General features: G+C 41.4%; 1 long non-coding RNA gene across 1 annotated transcript; it reads right to left on the reverse strand.

Moving 5' to 3' along the window:
- Window positions 1-589: 589 nt before the first annotated feature.
- On the reverse strand, window positions 590-9,198 carry LOC119247345 (uncharacterized). The gene is made up of 5 exons (XR_005125724.1): window positions 9,049-9,198; window positions 5,707-5,742; window positions 4,743-4,822; window positions 3,935-3,971; window positions 590-953 (listed from the first exon to the last, which is right to left on the reverse strand). It is a non-coding gene; the product is annotated as an uncharacterized LOC119247345 (long non-coding RNA).
- Window positions 9,199-9,575: the final 377 nt, after the last annotated feature.

The raw sequence follows: 9,575 nt of genomic DNA on the forward strand, positions 1-9,575 counted from the left end.
TCTGTGTGTCTCCATGTCACATTTGAATGCGTTCTTTTGACAAGTGATTAAGAAATCCAGGTAAAGAGGATATAAATGTTTTAATTATTGAAATACACTGGTTGATTGAAAAATTTACACTGCTCTACCGAGTGGACACACGTGCTTATTAGCAAATTAAGAACTTTCCAAACATCCTACTAACCATTAGTCACAAGTCTTCAAAAATAGTATCGAATGAACGTGATGAGATGCCGTGAACACACCGAGGGCACGCGGGCCGCTCGACGCCAGTGAAGCCTGGGCCATCCCAGAAGCCTCGGCTAGCGAAGATAGGAAGCTAATCAAGGTATGCGAATGGCATGCACGTTTCCACAGTTTATTTTTAAATGTTGCCATGTAATACAACGTCCCTATGCAGGAAATTCTGACATTTAAATAACTGAAAATCAAGCCGTGGAAAAGGGAAAGCAGTCACAGTGAGAATCAAATGAACAATTTTACAGCTGAAAATTAACGTAAAGAAGAGTGAAAGATCACAGACAAATACATTACCTTTGGTAATTTATTTATAGTGCCTTATTGTTTTAAGTTATAAATAGTATAAGGATTTCATCATATAAAACTATCAAAAAGTATCAGTGAAAAGACATGATCTTCATGAGCCAGGCACATGGCCAGGACATAGGTGGTGGGGGGCCCACAATAGCCGGAGCCCAGCAGACCCAAACAGCATCAGCTCATCTGTTACAGATGTACCACAGAAAGTTCCACGTCCGAGTGTATTGTTGGACCAATTCCTACCTAGGACAACAGCCAACACGTGCTCACGGTTTTAACTAGACTCTAGACTTAAGACTATTGGGGAAGGTGGGTGGCCAGGAGAACAGGAGAATGTTTAGAATTTCTTAGAATGTCTGTGCCCGTTCCAATGTCCCATGGGAAGAAATTCTTTCCAGATCTTGATAAGGGTGCTATGAAGACAACAAGCAGAAAAAGGAAAAGAATTAGCGGGCTTGAAAATGTACAACTTTGATAAAAAAATATACCAGCGTTAAGCCTATAAATACCTTGCTGACTATGTAAGTAAAACATGTGTTCAATGTTTACTTTAGATTAACTTAAAATTTAATATGTGGCCAGTGTGGTGCTAAACACAGATGATCTTTATATAAAGGGACAAATTCCAGGGGAGATGGAGACTAGAAAACTTGAGATGAAGTGCAACATGGTAACACCCCATGTCTCCAGTTAGACAGGCTGCTCGGCTACCACCTCATCCATTCTGCACGTGGTCAGGCCCTCCTGGGAGAGGTACAGCCATCACATCGATCTTCCTCTCCCAGGAGGGACTGGGGTAGTTAGCACATCATAGGTGACTAAGTGCTATTATTTAAGCTCCCCTGAGCTAGAAGCTCTCCACACATCTAAGTGGGGCATAATTTTCACCCTTTAGTCCTCTGTGGCAGAACCTATACATCTGTATCATGATAAAAGTAGTTTTAAGAGATTCCGAAATCATTCCACATTTGTTTTCAGAAAGTTACCAAATCTCTTTGAACTTTAGTCAACAAGCAAGTCCAGTAGCTTTATTTCTAGAGTGATTTCACAAGCTCTGTCAAAAAAATGTGTCTCCATCCTTTCCACAAAATGTCTTTCTCTTCAAAGGTTTAGTCCTCATCAGGGTGTGTGCCCGATAATTTAAAGCCAAGAAAGTCAGGACTTCAGACAGATTGGAGAGAAGGACCACCGAGGACCTTTGAACTAAAGCAAAGTACAGTCCTTCAACTTAGAGCATGTTTCAGGCAATTCATAGGAGGCAAAAGAAAGTCTAGATCAAATTTATTTTTAGTAGTTACAGAATGAGGAAAATTGAGGAGAGGGATGGGAATAAAATAATGTATATTTATAGCCATGTGCAGTAAGGAAATATTCTAGCTAGCTGTCTAAAGTTATGTGGGCTGGCTTAGCAGCAATACTCATAAAATGTTATCAGGGAAGCACGGGAGGGTGAGAGAATTCACCAGAGCCAGAGCGGGGAACAGAACAGGCAGACTGACGAAATCCACTGCTGAGGGGAGCAGCAGGCACGGCAGGAGAGGTCTGCACGCCATGTGGGACCCTCGTCGGCAGCCGGGGAATCAGGGAATTTTAGAACCACACACAAAGTTGATAATTTATCTTGCATAACTCTCCCATGAGAAACTGAAACTGAGGGAGGCTAGGAGAAGGGAAGAGATGTGTCTAAGATCCAGTGTTAATAGCAGAGCTTCTGCGTGACCTGACAGCTGTCTACACAGCACCCCGTTCCTCTATCCCCAGATTTTTTAAAATATATCCTCTTTGCAGGAGGGTAAACAGTAATGTGTGCTTATTTCAACTAGATTACCTTTCCCGCCGATGTTAATAACAAAGGAATACCTGCACAGGGAAAAACTAGCAGGGAACTTAGACATCTATATGGAGGTTTAGAACTCTATTAAAAATACTAGAAATAGGAAATCTCCAACAATTTCACAAAGAGAACTCAACATCCTAATACGGAATTTGTCATTACCTAGTTATGAGTAACTAGTTAATAAATCTCCAAAATGCTGCTGCCTTATGATAATATCTTCAAAGAAGTGACATCCAGAGATGGGTATAGTTCTTATTAGGAAGAATTTTGTGCCAGTTTCTGTGTCCTTCCCACAGTGGGAAAGCTCATTTCTCTGCCTGTAAGTTTATTCAATGAGCCTTCCCCATCCAAAGCACCAGCTCCAGTATTGTATCTAGGCAAGAAGTTGGTTCTCCATCTAATCAGTACTGATCTGATTTGATCTACTAGATGGCTACCAATGGCTGGACTGCCAGTGGCTGGATTCTGATTACTCTGATGATGATGATGATCGTGAAGCTCACGATCACAGCAATGAGAGCAGACACTATCACTTGTTCCATATTTAATCCTAATAATAACCCTTCATTCAAGCATTAGTTCTATTTCACAGATTACAAAATAGAGGCTGCAAAGCTAAAGTAACTTGCCCAACTAGCCAGTGAAATACAAATCCAAGGCTGCCAAGAATGGGCTACCTCGGGAGACAAGAGAATTTCTGATGACTGAGATTCAAGAGGTCGGATGTCAGTCAGCAATACTGAAAGCTGGGATCTAGTAATGATCAGAGTTAGACCAAGTGAACAAAGAGTCTTTGCCTATGTGGATCTGTTGCTCATAATTTTTAGAGACTGGTACATAGAAAGTGGTTAGTAAATGAAAGTCACTTTTTCTTCTGTCCTGATTCTTGCTCATCTTATCATTATTCTAACTCCAAGCTCTTGACCAGGATCCCAGATGCCCAGTGCTTCACCTTTTGGATAATCATTTCTTCTGTCCACACTGAGCATGTTTTATAATACCCAACCTGTAACTTGGCCTATGATTTCATTCTTCTTCCTGAAAATGAAGAAGGCCTATGATTTCATTCTTCTTCCTTGGCCTATGATTTCATTCTTCTTCCTGCATCTCTATATATTAATGATTACCTATCTCCATCAGAGTTTAGGTACCAATACTTTTCTTCTCTGTATATTAACTAATCCCAGGCTATTGCCAAACAATTAACATTGATCCTAATCTATTTACCAGTCCTAGCCTCTCCAGTATCTCCCCGACATTTCCAAAGTCCTAACCTTGTTGTTTCAGGTGGACACTTAGTTTGCTCTTATTAAATAAAGTTGCATTTTAAACTAAATGAAACGGTGGGGGGTGGGGAAGAGCAGCAAAGACAATAGATCAAGCCACTGAAAACCTCTTTATAATAAAACATGTTCAATTCTACAGGCTTCACCCCAAATAAGACGCCCCCCTGTCTTGAAGTTCAAGACTTTTTTCAGAAATCCATAGCAATACTAGCTATGTTTCTTCCATTGTCAAGGCTAAATATATAACATTATTTAGAAAGATATACAGTACCTCTTGGTCATGAGTCATGATACTATTTTCTTCTAATCTTAAAGAGAAAATTAAGAAAAATTAAATGGTCACAGAATAAAAAATATATTCCAAGTTCATATAAAACTATAAAAAGTAGTGACATGTGTAACTGCTAATCTAAATCATAGACAAGAAGCAATTGGCAACAAATAAACATAAAATGTTAAAAAATAATGTAGTGCTGCCTTGTGTGCATATTAGATATATTAATATTCCTTCAATACTACATATTAGAGGATTGTACAACTGTACAATCAGCACTCTTTACTACCAGCTTCCCTTAAAGATTTACTTAAGCAAGAAGCTAGTGACAAGGCTGTAGTCATGCTTGTTAGCAAAGGGGCTTCATTAGCCCCACAATTACTATTAAAACTTGGAAAAGAACCCTCATTTCATTATACACAGGCAGTCATTTTTCCTGCAACCCCCAGACTAATATCAGTGAGTCATCTTCAAAACATATTACAAGAATTTACCATTCTGTTCTGCAAAAACTTAGTGAAATGTTACCTTTCATTTTCACACTCATCATCACTGAAATTAGCAAATAATTTAAAATATCCATGGAGCATAACCACAAACGGATGCTATCTTTTTTGCTCTGGAATTATCCCATCTTCTCAGCACCACTTTCACCAAATGATTACAACATACAGATACATGGCTTTTTTACACAGTTCGCTGCAACTAAGTAATAAGTAGGTTGAGTCAGACAAGCTGAAATACAAGTTTTATATTTTTTCACAAAACATAAAAATAGAGACAATAAATATCACATTTTACTTACTTTTTCGTACAGTCTTTGTTTGGTTGGAGACTATATTGACAGCTTCAGATGGTAGGCCAACATACACCCCTCCGTAGTTTCTAAAAGAAAAGCAGCAGATAAGAAAAGTCAGATGGATGGAAAGGGTACTTTATCTCTGCAGAGGACTTCAAACAATTATAGAATTGTTTATATTAAACATCGGATAACTTGATGTTAATATAAACAATATTATATTAACTTGATATACTTGATAATATAAACATAAACTAACTAAACATAATGTTTATATTAAACATTAACTGACTTTAAAAGTTAAAGTCAGGATACTATTGTCCTTGAACATACAACTATTTTTTTTATGTTAATAACAGTATATGTATATAAATGTATATATCAAGAGGGGGAAATTGTATTAAGTTAGTACAATTTTTAGATATTCTACTTAAAACGAGAAATGGATGTTATCATTTAAATAGGAGAATGGCAGGATACTGTTAAATCAGTCAATATTTATCAAGAATTCAGAGAGATCGACATGGTATCAGGTGCTATGGACACACCAAAAAAACACTGTCCTATTGGCAGACAGAAACACAAAAGGTAGGAAGAGAGCTAAGGAGTAGAGGGCAATGAACCAGGGTGGGGATGAGAGGACACAGGAGGCTGAGAGAATGAAGGGGGAGTCCCCCAATCATGAAAACTAACACTTCCAATGGTCAAAGGCCACAAGATTGAAAGGCCATGTGAGGACAAAAACCAAGCCTGCCAGACCGAAGCCAAGATTGTGGATTCTGGGCAAGTTCTTTTTCATGCTCCTTCCTGTATCCTCAGCGTCAAATGTTTTCCTGGTGGAATCTGTATTATTGAGAATGTGCTACAGTGTTCAATTAAATCCATGACTTAAATTAATCCATGACATGTTAAATCCCTAAGAGGTGGTCAAAATTATTCACATTAAAGTCAGTCTCAGTACCAAACATACCTCCTCTTGTCGTCATCTGTTATCGATTCTTCGGCTCTAGAAGGTGAAAAATATTTTCTATTAGACTTCAGTTTTGGTCATGAGAAAAAGGGGGATGCTGAGTTAAAGTCAATTTTATTTATATTTCAAGTTCTTCCATAGAGTATTTCTGTAACATAGTCTTCTGTTTCCATCTCAGTCACTCATGCATTAAAAAAAAAAAACCAGAGATAATTTTCTACTTACCAAAAGCCCAACTGTTCAACAAAGTAAAAAGCTGAGGGCAGCCAAGATTGGAAAGAGCACATGAATTTGGAGCTAGGAAGACTGGGCTCTTATCTGGGCCACACCACCCACTCCCTGTGTGACAGACAGACAGGCTGTGGGCCAATCGCCTGCCTGTAAGACACCTGTAAGTTAAGGGGGTCGACCAGATGACCGCCGAGGTCCCTTCCAGAGCTTACACATGACAATTTTGTGTTCCTCATGCCAGTTCAGGGACACTACAGTAGGCATGTAAGATTTCTTCAGCAAAAAAGGCAATGCCAATTTTATTTCCTTTTATCTAAAAAGCTAGTCGTCTTACACATGATCTACTGCAAAAAGGAGGAAATATTTTAAAGGAAGTATATAGAGGAAATCACTACTTTAAAATGCACAGCCTCTTTCCTTGCATAAAAGAAATCCACCTTCTATTAAATTCCTTGGCCCGTTTCACAGAGGCTCAGGAAGCACTCCATGAGCACAAGCTAGCGTACATCAATTTTTTTTTCTGAAAGAACAAAAAAATTCAACAAGAACCCATTGTATCCAACTGAACTCAACATGTAATTCTAAGGGCCTTCAGTCAAGAAGAAAGCAATCTGAAAACATCTAGCCAGCTTCACCAAATCTTCTAAGAATTGTCTCAGGTGGTCTCAGCCATTCAAAAAATGTACATTTTTCAAATGTAAACATACTTGAGCTTCTGCCTCACTGTAGCAGCCAGTAAAGGGAAGTGTATATAAAGAGGAAGTGTCAAGTGGCAGTGACCTGGTGAACATGGGCCATGCACGCGGCTCATACTCCACAGTGTAAAATCCACCTGAAGCTCTAAATCATCCAAATTGAGCACATCACCTAAAGGTGCCAGATAATTATCAGCTTCATTTATTTCTTGCTAAAGTTGGATCGTTTTTTAATTCAAAGGTGTAAAAGTCATACTGTATTAGAAATGGTGTGACGCCTGCTGACTGAAGTAGTGTAACAACATTGTTCACTACTTTCAATTAAAATGGATGTATGACCCATTGGCACAAGTTAACCCATATGGCACAGCAGACCTCTCCTGTCTCACCCGCTGCTCCCCTCCGCAGTGTATTTCAGTCAGCCTGCCTGTTCTGTCCCCAACTTTGGTGGATCCTCTCACACCCACACCTCCGGTCTGTACCCCGGTTCTTGTATGCATAAATAAATAAATCTTTTAAAAAAACTGGACAACCAAGTCCAGTTTGAGGCTAAATCAGAAATACAGTGGTTGGTCTAAAATGAATCCCCCTGTGGACATACAGGCATGAGCTGTTATATATTTGGCTGTCCTGCTGGGTCTGAGAGGACAGCATCTTACCAGCAGGAACGGAGTGGTCCTGTCTCAGCTGCACAGGTAGCATTAGCCAAAGGAAGGGCTCGCAAGGAACATTAAAGCTCCCTCATAAAAGGAGGCCTGGTGATGCTAAGCCAAAGGCTCTGAAAAGCTGGTGCAATGGCCTCATGCTTACTCGTGGCTCCATGTTGGGGCTATTGGAGGAAGGAGACACTAAAAATCTCACCTTCTGGTGTAGAGGACTAACTTCTCTGACATACCATTTCTTGTTGACAAGAGACCTAGGTATTATCTTCAGGCAGTTCAAAACTAGGAAGTTAAATATATCTTACCACTAAGCAACTTAGCAAGTTCTGAGATTCTTGTTCTTGGGGAAATTCTCAACTTCTGAACAAAGCTCAGGCTGTTTGAAGAGCTGGGCTGCCCCACCTGTACATCATTTTAAGAAATCACTGGTTTTTCCCCTTATAAAACACATGTTGACGATTTTATTTATCAACTGGTCTAAATTATCCATTTGCTGATATTCTTCAGGTCTTCTTGTAGACCGACAAGCACCAAAGAGAATGTCTGAGGCACTTGGGATAATTAAGGGTCACACAGGGAATTTGTGTCATTTGAATCAAAGGCAAGTAAATTTTACATTTTGAAGGCTGGGCAGCCTTATTTTTAAGCACATGTGCCGTTTCTGAAGCTATGTAAACAGTCTGTGGTCTTCCCTCACCCCTAATGATGCAGGAAGTCAGGCCCAGGGCCTGGTCTGGCCAAGCAGCCCCACCACAGAACTCTCAGATGAGCCACATGTTTCTCACCAATGACTTGATTGTTTTTCCTTTGCTGGCCACTATAGCTTGAGTGAGAGGGCAGGGCCATAGCATGGACTGCGAGGGACTGTCAAATGTGTTCCCTAAACCAATGAAGGAAGAAGTGGGGAAGAGAGGGCAAAACACAAAGACACACCTTCCCCCGGCTTTATGAGAACAGCTGACACTCAGAGAGCCCAGAAGTTTCTCCAAAACAGGCCTCATTACCCTATTCTCTGCCAGTACTAAGGCAGATCAGGAAGGGCACAGAAAGAGATGGATGACTTCATTCTTAAATCTTCCCTCAGAGCTCAGAGCCTGAAGATTGAATTATTCCATGCTGGAAAAGATAACGTGAAAATGAGGCCAATTCACAGTGGATGACCTGGAAAGCAGGCCAAACGGTCCCGCTGCACTTGATGACACTCCTCGGGAGCCAATTGACCCTAATATCCCCACAGACTCAGCCTCGCCATCACCTTGCTCCTTTAGGAGAGCAGAAAGTGAGCACCCATCCCCCACCCCGGAGGGTGAGTGTCCATCACAGTCAGCCTCTTCTGAAGAGCCGTTCTAGAATGTAGTTCAGGAGCCAATGCCCAGCTTTCGACAAGCAGAGGCACTGAAAATGAGAAATGTGAGAGAAGGGATTTGGGGACAACAGAGCACCCCTGAATCTACCAGAGGTGGGAACGGACCTTGTGAAGAAGGTTTCTGCCAAGAGGACCTAAACCGTTACAAGAGCGAAGGGCACAGGTACCAACAAAATCCCCTAAAAATAAAAAGTCAGAGGTGCTTCCCCTCCCTGCCTTGGCCCCCAATTACACCATCAAGGTGCCAGGGGCCCAGGTCAATGAGGGGGAAGGGCCACCTGCACAGATGACCAAGGCCATGGGGGCACAGCACCGCCAAGCCTGCCAGGACAGCAGAAAGCTCTGGGCTGGAGAGATGGGGAAATAAAGTCAGCTCTTCACTCCTCACCTCTGCGAATGTGGGCGCTTCTAGGGCTCTTGCCAAAGGAAATAGGAAACAGAAGAGGCTACCGCAGCTGTGTCTAATCTAATGAGGGACTAAAGGCAACAAAATACTCCCTGCAACGTGGAACGGAATCTGAATGAGCTAACAGAGCAGGGCCTTCCGCGTTCCATGGTTGTGATGCCCTGACCTCACAGCCGAGTGCACCAAGACACGAGTGCCAGGGCCTGCCCTGAGTCCTGGCCTCCCCAGCTAAGGCACAGGAAGGGAGAGAAAGATGAAGAAAGAGGCAGGTGGCTGGGATTTTAGGCTTTTTTTAGTGGTATGAGCAGCCACATATTTGAACGATTTCATGGTCTGAAATGGCTGAGATTTAATTATATTTTAAAAGGACCGCTGGCTAAAGTTTTCAGCTCTCCATTACGTGTCACATGTGCCTGAGTGTCAATGAGGGAAAGGAGAGAGGGATGTAGGGAGAGAGAGAGAGAGAGACAAGGAGATGCACCCACAGGGAGGCTCTGGATCTAGGAGCT

The sequence above is a fragment of the Talpa occidentalis genome, unplaced genomic scaffold (genome assembly GCF_014898055.3).
Source record: "Talpa occidentalis isolate TD23 unplaced genomic scaffold, MPIMG_talOcc4v2.1 talOcc4.16, whole genome shotgun sequence".
NCBI lineage: Eukaryota > Metazoa > Chordata > Mammalia > Eulipotyphla > Talpidae > Talpa > Talpa occidentalis.